Source organism: Pleurodeles waltl, chromosome 3_1 (genome assembly GCF_031143425.1).
Source record: "Pleurodeles waltl isolate 20211129_DDA chromosome 3_1, aPleWal1.hap1.20221129, whole genome shotgun sequence".
NCBI classification, from domain to species: domain Eukaryota; kingdom Metazoa; phylum Chordata; class Amphibia; order Caudata; family Salamandridae; genus Pleurodeles; species Pleurodeles waltl.
This window is the reverse complement of record NC_090440.1, coordinates 1,012,746,220-1,012,758,435: the sequence shown is the minus strand read 5'-3', so window position 1 is coordinate 1,012,758,435 and position 12,216 is coordinate 1,012,746,220. Positions and strand designations below refer to the sequence as shown.

At 43.1% G+C, this 12,216-nt stretch overlaps 1 long non-coding RNA gene across 2 annotated transcripts in view; it reads right to left on the bottom strand.

Moving 5' to 3' along the window:
- Window positions 1-12,216, bottom strand: part of LOC138284928 (uncharacterized) — a 74,621-nt gene that overhangs the window by 44,622 nt on the left and 17,783 nt on the right. The window contains exon 1 of one of the 2 annotated variants that reach the window (XR_011201478.1): window positions 1,656-1,740. The exons of the other annotated variant lie outside the window; for it this stretch is intronic. This is a non-coding gene — a long non-coding RNA (uncharacterized lncRNA). Of the gene's footprint in view, window positions 1-1,655; window positions 1,741-12,216 lie in introns of those variants that run through there. 2 annotated transcript variants of the gene reach the window in all.

Below are 12,216 nucleotides of genomic sequence, written 5' to 3'. Positions count from 1 at the left end.
GTAGGGCTTTGCAGGCCTCACTTAGGCTAATGCAAGTGAATTAAAACAGCCCAATTATTTATGCATTTAATCTACATTTAGTACTTGTAAACCTTAAACTAATTATTATTAAGTTATTAGACTTGCTCAGATTACAATAAATTCAAAACAAAAAGATTCCATTTACCCTTTCATGCAACTATAACACATTTCTGCATTCTCTACATTTGCATGTTACTTTTAAAATACTTTTCCCATGAAAGCTATAATCATTTTCATTCACATTGTTTATTTAGCATCATTGTTGGACCTGGCCCTTTTACAGGGTCATTCCCCAGACCTTTTGCTTTTTGCCTCTTTAGTTTTCTGACCTTTGTTGGCTGACGTTTTGACTCTGAGCACTTTTTGACTGCTAACCAGTGCTAAAGTGCATGTGCTCTTTCTTACAAATTTGGTATGATTGGATTCTACCTGATTGGCATATTTAATTTACCTATAAGTCCCTTGTAAAGTGGTATCCCTATACCCAGGGCCTGTAAATTAAATGCTACTAGTAGGCCTGCAGCGCTGCTTGCGCCACCCACTGAAGTAGCCTGTCAAACCTATCTAAGGCCTGCTAGCGCAGAGCCTGTGTGAGCAGTTTTCTGCCACAGGGAACTGCCATCTAAAGTGACTTGCCAGGCCCAGAACTCCCCTTTTACTACATGTAAGTCACCCCTAAGGTACGCCCTAGCTAGCCCTTTGGGCAGGGTGCCATGTATGTAGAAGGCAGGACATGTGCCATGTTGCGTGGCCTGTCCTGGTAGTGACAAACAGCCTAACTTTGTGTCTTACTGCAGTGAGTGCTGCCCTCTCATGGGATTGCATTGGAAATGCCCTGCCTTATGTGTAAGGGGTATTGTCTGATTTATGAGGGGTAGCGTAGGCATGTTTGGTATGGTTGTGATAGTGGTGAGAAATGCTGCTTACTCGTGTAGGTGTATTTTTTATTACTGTCACAGAAATGCCACTTCTAGAAAGTGCGCATTTATCTGTGCTTATGACTTTGGTGTTTTACAGCTTGTCTCCAATCAACGTCTGGGCAGACTGACAGTTGGAGCTTTGTGCATAATTCTCAGACGGCCTGAACACAGGGAGGGTGGAGGTGACACAGAGGTGCATCTACATATTGTAAAGCCTTCCTGGGCTGAGAGAAGGGAGAGGCGGGGCACACCTGCATTTGTAAAGACTGTGCCCTGGCCTCACACAATAGGGTCGTTAACCCCCCACTGATGTTTGGAGCCTGTGCTGAAAGGAGAGAGAGGGCACTCCCTGTTAGGGTTTGTGCACAGCAAAGAGCATGTTCCCTCTCACTGCACTAGTGGGTTCTGTAATAGCTCCCTTTTAAACTTACTATTGAAAGCCTTTCTTGTTATCGCACCTTCCCCCCCCCCTAGGCTTCTGTGTATGTTGTTTAATGTGCTGTTTTGTTTACACATGGGGCCTTGCTTTTACCAAGGCTTCTTTAAAACACTCCTCTCTAGGCCATGTGTTAATTCAACTCATTTGCATAATAACTGAAACTCTGCACACCTTTCAAGAACATGTGCAGCATGTGAGGACCACACCCAGCCCTGTCTATAAAAGGCAGCCCCCGAGCCTCACCCAGTGCTTGTGCTCGTCTACCTCCCGCTTACCTGAGAACAGACCCCTCGGCGCTGGCACTCCTGCTCTCTACAGACTTTCACTGGCTTCAATGGGCGCAGCTGCTGGCTCTTCCTTCTTCCGGTTTCCGGTTCCTCCTTGCCTCAGCCTCTCTCCTACAAGCAACCTGCAAAAGAGAAAGAAGACAAGGTTAGACTGATCAGTATCTCTTGTCAGCAACAAGTAAGTGCAAAACTTTTATTACCTGAAAGAACTTTGACAACAATTTCTGGATTCGTGTATAGACAATTTGAAACAAGATACCTTCCACGAACATTGTGATTCAAACTCTTTGTTACAAGAATACTTTGCGGAACTTTGTGAAGCAAACATTTTTTTTATGGAACTTTTAAGAATCGAACAGTGGAAACCATTAACAGCAAGGCAAACAGTAAATCAAAGACTTGCACAAATTACATGCTGTATTTTTATGTAAAAGTACAGTATTTGTTTTATAAAAGATTCTGGAAATATGGGAAAAGTGAGTCTGCTATTGGGAATTTAGGCTTTAGTTATATTAAGATGAATGTTTGATATTGGTAATTCTGATAACGGTATTTGTTTAATGTTTTAGAAGCTTTAGAGTAATAGAAAGCACATCCCAGAGCAGTAACACATTCCAAACCTGGAAACTAGAGACCAGGATCCAAGAGGTACTTTTAGAAGAGAATTTCTAATAAATAAAGGGATAGTCAGGAACCCAGTTAGGAATAGGTTGAATTTATCTGTTCTTTGTTTATGTTTCATTAGGCACCAGTTTCTACAGAAGTCAGAAAGGGCCGCAGATTTGTGCAGCACTTCAACAGTGGAAACGCAAGAACGGTGTTGTCTCTTAATTTTACTTTATCCACTTCCCCCCTTCCCTTGAGCTTCTGTTCTTAGTGCACTGTTTTAAAAACTAGTGTGCTGGAACAAGCAGTTTCAGGGTGGGGTCGGATTGTCTTCAACCTCCATCAGAACTGAACAAGGACTCAGGTGAGCTGGGCTTTGACAGAAGCACAAGCCTTAAAAAAAAAAAAAAAAAAAATTTCAGTTCTGGTGGACGATGAATACCGGGGAAGAAATAGAGGGCATTGATGTCACGGATATGGCGCAGGCCCTAAATGAGGACTTGGCTCATAATGAATCAGTGTCTGGCATCTTGCAACATATGCAAGAGGAAATAGAGAGATTAAAGATGGAGAATACCTCTTTAAAACAGGATTTAAGCAGGTATAAATTTAGGGGATCTCAGTGGAACACAGCTTACGCCTTTGTTTAAAACCTCCTCAGAGACAGGGGCGCCATCAAAACATACAACTTTGCCTCCCCCAGTTGAGGCCACTGTTAATGTTCCTAATGCTGTGCCCTTAGCAGCACCTGAACGTTTTCATGGAGATAGTAACAAATTCCATGTTTTTATCAATCAATGTCAATTACACTTTGTTTGTAAGCCACAACAGTTCCCTACTGATGCTACGAAAGTGGCATTCATCTTGTCTTATTTGGGTGGCACAGCAGCCAATTGGTCAATTCCTTTCGTGGAGAGAGATGATCCCATCCTCCATAATTGGAATCAATTTAAACGTACCATGACCAGCCTTTTTGCAAAACACACTTTCATGCAGGCAAGTGATAATGAGCTTTTAAATATTAAACAAGGTAACAAGGATTTATTGACCTATCTCACTAGTTTTAATCGTTTACTCACCGAGACACAGTGGCCAGAAGAAAAGCGTGTCTCCCTTTTTTATAAAGGTTTGAGAGACGAGTTAAAAGACGCGCTGGCTCATATCGTTGATTTGCCAGAAGACTATTCGGACTTTGTAGATTTAGTTGTGAAATTAGAACATAGACTAGGAGAAAGAAAGGGAGATAAATACAAACTGGAATCACGGTTAACTTTTATTAGACACGAGAAGAAAGACCCAGATAATAAACTCCCTGAACCTGAGCCTATGCAAATAGGGACACTCAGAGGTCCACTCACATCAGAGGAAAAAGAAAGAAGGAGAAAACTTCAATTATGTTTATTTTGTGGAAGGGCAGGTAACTTTGCCAGAGAATGTCCAGTAAAGCCTAAAAATCCACGAAAGGGTGCTGTTTCCTCCACCTCCTCAACTGAATCGGGAAACGATTAAGCTCGACAAGGGGAGAGGTTACTTGTTCGAGAAAACATCTTAATCAAACCTCTAATGCTGCAGCCTTCATGGTACCGCACATACCTAGACATTTCATAATTCAGGTCGTTTTAATTGTTACTACCAAAGTGAGGCATTCTCTCCCTGTCCTACTGGACTCAGGCGCGACAGGAAATTTTGTGGATAATAAGTTAGCTTAAAACTTAGGACTTCCTATATGCCTAAAGCCTTGTCCAGAAGCAGTATGTGCAGTGGATGGGTCAGAATTGACCTCTGGATTAATCACAAAACAAACAAGTCCACTTGTTATGGTCTGTCAGAACGGGCACACAGAGGTGATTAGCTTTGATCTGATAGATACTCCTAATTTTGGTTTGATTCTCGGGGTACCCTGGTTAACAACTCATAACCCAAAAATTGATTGGGTGAATAGAACTGTTACTTTGGATTCCTCTTTCTGTAGAACCAATTGCTATCAAGAAGCAGGTACAGAACAGAGCACAGTATTACACTGTGCTAGTGTTACACAAGACGAACCAAGTCTCCCTCCTGAATATTCTGACTTTAAAGACGTCTTTGATCCAGTAAAGGCTAGTGTGCTGCCCCCACATCGGTCTTATGACTGTCGTATAGATCTTATCCCAGGGGCCCCTTTACCTAATAACAGAGTATATGCTTTGACTGACGAAGAAACCAAATACTTAAGAACCTACCTAGATGACCTACTACAGTCTGGGTTCATCCGTCATTCCACATCTCCGGTGTCATCTCCACTCTTTTTTATCCCGAAGCCGGATAAATCCCTGCGCGCGTGTATCGATTATAGAGGACTAAATAAGGCTACAATAAAGAATAAATATCCTCTTCCTCTAATACCTGTGTTGTTGGATCAATTAAGACATTCTACTGTATACACTAAACTAGATCTGCGGGGAGCTTACCACCTGGTCCGAGTAAAAGAGGGGGATGAGTGGAAGACAGCTTTCAAGACAAAGTTTGGTTTATTTGAGTACACAGTAATGCCCTTTGGGTTATGTAATGCCCCTGAGGCCTTTCAGTTCTTTATAAATGAGGTCCTACACGAATTCCTGGACGTTTGTGTCATAGTATACATAGACGACTTCCTCATTTACTCTAAGAACTCAGAAGAACATACCCAACATGTTCGTGCAGTATTATTAAAGTTAAAAGAAAATCATCTTTTTGCTAAGTTAGAAAAGTGTACTTTTAATGTCAGCAAGGTGGACTTTTTAGGATACTGCCTGTCACCTCAAGGAATAACTATGGATGTAAAGAAAATCAGTGCTATTGCTGATTGGCCAGAACCATCCTCTGTAAAAGATATTCAGAAATTTCTGGGTTTCGCCAATTTTTATAGGAGGTTTATTGCACATTTTGCAGACATTGCGGCCCCAATAACTACCTTGTTGCGGAAAGGGCAACGATTTCTTTGGACTGATGAGGCGGCACACGCCTTTCAACTCCTAAAACAAAAGTTCACTTCAGCCCCAATTCTGAAACATCCTGATCCTGACTTGCCCTTTTTTGTTGAAGCGGATGCTTCACAAGTAGCTTTAGGAGGAGTTCTCTCTCAACGAGATGCAGTAGATGGCCAGTTACATCCTATAGCCTTCTATTCTAAAAAGTTATTACCAGCTGAACAAAATTACACTGTGGCTGAAAGGGAACTACTAGCTATCAAAGTAGCCTTTTCAGAATGGAGGTACCATTTAATGGGAGCCAAGTACCCAGTTACAATCTTTTCTGGCCATAGGAACCTACAGTTTTTTGGATCACTTAAAGCACTAACGCCACGTCAGATGCGCTGGTTAAATTTTTTTAGCACATTTGACTTTGTAATAACCTATAGATCAGGTGCACAACAAATTCAATCTGATGTGTTATCTAGATACGGACATACCTCCGACATGAAACAAGATAAAATAGGAGAACCCATTATTCCTCCCCAAAAGTTTTTGGCACCAGTACAACAGAAGGATTTCATCACAGATCTATATAATGCACACATGCAAATAGCACCTCAGGATTGGTTAAAGGATTCCCATAACACCATACAACGAGGTTTATTGTATCACGACAACATGCTGTTAGTGCCCACCTCTGAATTACAAACACAGGTGATAATTTGGCATCACGCCTCACCGTTGGCAGGTCATCCTGGTTGGGTAAAAACCCTGGAAAATGTGCAAAAACACTTTTGGTGGGACACTATAAGAAAGAACATTAAGCAATTTGTCACTACCTGTCCAATTTGTGCAAGACATAAATCTTCTCATAAGGCCCCTGACGGCTTGTTAATACCAATGCCAACACCCAAACAACCTTGGCACACTGTGAGTGTAGACTTTATTGTTGGTTTACCACCTGTAAGATCTTTCACAACAGTGTTGGTTATAGTGGATTTTTTATCTAAAATGGCACATTTTGTACCATTACGGAAATTACCCACGGCGGCAGAATTTGCCGATATTTTTATAAGGGAAATTGTGCGTTTACATGGTTTGCCAAGCAAAGTGGTGTCAGACCGAGGGAGCCAGTTCAACTCTAAATTTTGGAACAAATTATGTAAAAAACTGAAAATAGATGTGGCATTATCCACTGCTTTCCACCCAGAGACAGATGGACAGACTGAACGGCTGAACCAAACCTTACTTCAAACGCTACGTTGTTTATTGGCTGATTATTCTAGTGAATGGTTGGAAGCTCTCCCTGTAGCGGAGTTTGTTTATAATAATACTGAGCATTCAGCTCTACTTTGCTCACCATTCTATTTCTTGCAGGGGTATCATCCAAGAGCTATACCCATTTTGTTAGAAGATTCTCTGTTACCTACAGTAACGGATAGACTAACGAGGTTAGGTGACATACAAGACAAAGCCAGGAAACATTTATTAAAGTACAAGGAAAGCATGAAAAGACAAGCAGACAAACACAGATCTGAGGCCCCAATGTATAAAATCGGTGACAAGGTGTGGCTCTCCACAAAGAACCTAAACATAGAGGGATCCCGAAAGCTGCAACCACGTTTCATTGGACCCTTTAGTATAACTGCCATAGTAAACCCGGTAACAGTAAAATTAGATTTACCAAAAGAATATCCAGTACATACTACATTCCATGTGTCCTTGCTTAAGCTGTACAATCCAAAAACCCGACCTGAACCACCACCTCCACCCATACCAATTAAAGGAAATCTAGAATATGAAGTGAAAAGCATAAAAGACTCAAAAAGAATTAGTGGACGTCTGTTTTATTTAGTAGAATGGAAAGGATATGATGAATCTGAGAATTCATGGGAACCAGCATCATATGTACATGCCCCACAGCTGATTAGACAGTTTTATTTAAAAAATCCAGGAAAACCCCGTACTGTAGGAGGGCCTTTGAGGGGGGCAACTGTTAGGGTTTGTGCACAGCAAAGAGCATGTCCCCTCTCACTGCACTAGTGGGTTCTGTAATAGCTCCCTTTTAAACTTACTATTGAAAGCCTTTCTTGTTATCTCACCTTCCCCCCCCCTCTAGGCTTCTGTGTATGTTGTTTAATGTGCTGTTTTGTTTACACATTGGGCCTTGCTTTTCCCAAGGCTTCTTTAAAACACTCCTCTCTAGGCCATGTGTTAATTCAACTCATTTGCATAATAACTGAAACTCTGCACACGTTTCAAGAACATGTGCAGCATGTGAGGACCACACCCAGCTCTTCAAACCACACCCAGCTCTGCACACCTTTCAAGAACATGTGCAGCATGTGAGGACCACACCCAGCCCTGTCTATAAAAGGCAGCCCCCGAGCCTCACCCAGTGCTTGTGCTCGTCTACCTCCCGCTTACCTGAGAACAGACCCCTCGGCGCTGGCACTCCTGCTCTCTACAGACTTTCACTGGCTTCAATGGGCGCAGCTGCTGGCTCTTCCTTCTTCCGGTCTCCGGTTCCTCCTTGCCTCAGCCTCTCTCCTACAAGCAACCTGCAAAAGAGAAAGAAGACAAGGTTAGACTGATCAGTATCTCTTGTCAGCAACAAGTAAGTGCAAAACTTTTATTACCTGAAAGAACTTTGACAACAATTTCTGGATTCGTGTATAGACAATTTGAAACAAGATACCTTCCACGAACATTGTGATTCAAACTCTTTGTTACAAGAATACTTTGCGGAACTTTGTGAAGCAAACATTTTTTTTATGGAACTTTTAAGAATCGAACAGTGGAAACCATTAACAGCAAGGCAAACAGTAAATCAAAGACTTGCACAAATTACATGCTGTATTTTGATGTAAAAGTACAGTATTTGTTTTATAAAAGATTCTGGAAATATGGGAAAAGTGAGTCTGCTATTGGGAATTTAGGCTTTAGTTATATTAAGATGAATGTTTGATATTGGTAATTCTGATAACGGTATTTGTTTAATGTTTTAGAAGCTTTAGAGTAATAGAAAGCACATCCCAGAGCAGTAACACATTCCAAACCTGGAAACTAGAGACCAGGATCCAAGAGGTACTTTTAGAAGAGAATTTCTAATAAATAAAGGGATAGTCAGGAACCCAGTTAGGAATAGGTTGTATTTATCTGTTCTTTGTTTATGTTTCATTAGGCACCAGTTTCTACAGAAGTCAGAAAGGGCCGCAGATTTGTGCAGCACTTCAACAGTGGAAACGCAAGAACGGTGTTGTCTCTTAATTTTACTTTATCCACTTCCCCCCTTCCCTTGAGCTTCTGTTCTTAGTGCACTGTTTTAAAAACTAGTGTGCTGGAACAAGCAGTTTCAGGGTGGGGTCGGATTGTCTTCAACCTCCATCAGAACTGAACAAGGACTCAGGTGAGCTGGGCTTTGACACTCCCAGAACCAGTTGTAACTGGCTGGAACCTCCTCTCCCTACCATGGTGAAACACTGTAAGAACTGACTATAAGTACAGGGGAATTTTCCCCACAATTTGATCACTCTTGAAACTGGACACAGAACGCTGATGAATGGACTCACCAGGAAACCACCTTGGACTGCTGCTGCTGTGCTGACTTGTGACCTGCCTGGTCACTAGAAAGACTGTCACCATCTGCACCCCTTGTGCTGGGCTGTAGCTGGGCCCACCAGCCTGTGCTCCCTTGTCTCCTTGTTGCTCCCAGGGGCAGCTTGCTGTGGCCCCTCACCCCCTGCTAAACCTTCTACAGACTTTGGCCTCAAGCGCTTTCCAAAGGGCGCTTTTTTTGTTGCTAAAAACGAATCACCGCCGCAGCCCAGGCTGCAGATTTGACCTAGCGCTTTGTAAATCGCTTTATCTGGAGTCCCTGCGCTTTGATAAGTGCTCTACTGCTGTGGAGAGATCACCGCCGCAGCCGGGCTCAGCAAATTACTTGCCAGCGCGGGGATCGCGCTTCTTTCAGTGCCCCCGGGGCACAACAACAAAGGCAGTGGAGCAAGCGTGCTCTTCTTGTCGCCCCCGAGGTACCTCCCACTCGTGGGAGTGCCCCCGGGGCACCAGCTGCCTCCAGCTTCTAACGGAGCCTCCAGGCGGCCCGGGAGCAGCTCCTAGTACTCGCGCACCACATCGGGTGCGAGCGAGTATTTTCTTGGACCCCCAGAGGGGTCCGAGTGCCCTCTAACGCGGAAGCAGGACTCGGGGAAGGAGCAGGGAGTGCCCCCCTTTCCCGGTCGCTGCATTAGGAGCGGGACGCTCCTAGTTTTGGGCCTCATTTGTTTTCCCCACTCTCTGTGGAATCGGAAAGGGAGACCTCGCCGGAGGTCCCTTCCCGCCTTTACGCTATAATTGTTGCTGGGCCACGCCTGGCCCCCACCCCACGGACAGGGTGTGAGGAGGCTGAGGCAGGCCCCCACCACGAGGGAGGCCCCCCGTTTTGCGCACAGGAGCACCGGGGGCCCCCGTGCTCGTATCTAGGCACTGGAAGTACCTTTTCCACCAGCACGCAGGTACTCTTTAGAAACGTTAGGCTCTAGGAGCCTAATTCAGACTTACAGCTGTTTACTATTTCCTACCTGTTTACTGATTATGCATATATGTGCTAAATGTTCGTGTTATAGGCATGTCTAGCTGATACGTATTTATATGACTTGTGATATATTCTCTAATGGTTCTTTTATTTAGGAATTGTTCATGACAAGTGCATATATCTTTCACCATAATTCCTGACTACTGCTTATGTTGCAGAATCCTGAGTACTTACGTGTTCTAATGTGACAACTACATATTCCTGCAGAGTATTAGTAACTTGTGTAGCATTCTGATAACTGCTAAGGTAGCAGGGTATTATTTACGTGTAATGTTGGTCTAATTATGTTTTGTGCGATACAGATTATTTTTACATAGCTCAGTGTTATGTTTACTTTGTGTGTATATTTTGCGTCATATGTGTTGTGTGTTGTGCAAACGCTTTACACATTGCCTCCAGGTTAAGCCTGACTGCTCGTGCCAAGCTACCAAGGGTGTGATCAGGGGTTATCTTGGACGTGTAACTCCCAAGCCCTGACTAGAGTGGGTAGGTGCTGCCTGGCTGAGGTGCATACCCTATCCAACTAGAAACCCCATTTCTAACAATCATGAACTATAATATGAAGAAACTTCTTCAAGCATAAACTTAAAACTCTATACCACATTACTTTCATACTGCTGGCCTACAGTGAATGCATGTTAATATGACTTTCAGTACACCAGTTTACTATTAAACTATTAGCACTTTGGTTAACATAATGCATAAACTGTCACGCATAGATGATAACTGTGACATGAGGGACAAATCTAACATTTCTGCTGCATCAATAGTCAACATATTCCTTTATTGTTACAGAAAACTGTCTCTGAGTTTTGAGGTCATGACACACTCTGGCTGGTCTTAAACAGTTCTGTGGGTATCAGAGGGAGACATAGGGGTCAATTACGAACACGGTGGAAAGAGTCCCGCCGTCACGTTTTCAGCCACCTCTTTGGTGGTCTGACTGCCTGATCATGAGTACGGCAGTGACACCACCTCCGGACCTCTGCGACCACCAACATTGTTGCTTCCGTGGCGGTGGCAGTGGAGGTGGTCATCAGCCGCTGAGCTGATCAGGACCTGCCTTTCCGCTGACCTTCAACTGGCGGTTCCTTGGCTGGTGAAGGTCAACGGAAAGGCAGGAAAAGGGCCACAGCATGGGCCCTGGGGAAATTATGCACTTCAGGATGTGAGCTAATGCTCACTCCCAGCCACCCACTGCTGTCCTGTCCAAAGCGTGCACTGTGTCGCTTGCTAGGGAGGCAGTGCGCCCGACTGGCTGGCGGCCCCAAAGCTTGGCCAGTATTGCCTTCAGGCTTTCACTAGAGCCAAAACACGCTGCTGCCATGACTGCAGCACCAACACACCGCCAGCTCCGCTGGGAAGTCAGAATTCGGTGTTCAGGATGCTGCTGGCTTGGTGGCCTGTTCCCAGCTGCCGCGTGCTGGCGATGTGCCCGCTAAGGTTAGAATTGGGCCCATACTACTGTATGTGAAGAATGAGTTGATGACATATAACTTAGACTTATTAGCTTTGCCAGTGCTTGTTTTTCTTTTTTGTTTGTTATAAGAGGTGTGTCTTTCTGGTCATTTGCAATTTACACTGAAGTGAAACCATAGCACAAAAACAATTAAATAAATAGACATGTTATGTTTACTTTTTATGTAGCCATCATCGCCTGCTCTTTTTCTGCCATATTGTCACACCAACCTCTGCATACTTTGTACCTAGGGTTATTTTGCACCTAAATGTGCTTGTGTACATAATTGTGATTTTTGCTCTAAAATATGTTTTTGCACCTAAAGGTTTGTAGGCATGTCTGTATATATTGCACCAAGAATTATGTTACATCAAGAATGGTTTTAAACTGAAATGTGATTTTGCACCTTAACATGTTTTACCTCTAAAGGTGTTTTCAAACTCCTACTTATGTTGCAAAAGTGGTGATTTCGGCACCAAAATGTGACACAGCATTTCTGCCAAGTTTGCAGAAAGAGGGAATTAGAACCTAAATGTGTTTGTGCACCTAAGTGTGTTTTTGATCCTATATGATATTGTTGCTCCTACTTGAGTTTTCACATTTCTGTTGATGTTGCACCAAGGATGGGTTTCCCACCTAAATGTAATTTTGCATCTCAATATGACATCACAGTCATGCTTATGTTTTGCACCAAGTCTCATTTTGCACCTAAATATGGTTTTTCATGTAAATGTGATTTGAGTTTCTAAATGTTTTCTACACATAGTGATGTTTCACAAATCTGGATTATGCTCCTCAATTTCCATCAAACTAAAGGAGAGATCATATTAAATTACACATTTTATAGCTAATATAAGATCTAACAAAATACATTTCACATTCCGGTTGATATTGCACAAAGGGCAATTTTGCACCTAAAAATGATTTTGCCCATAAGTGTAATGTTTCCAAAAG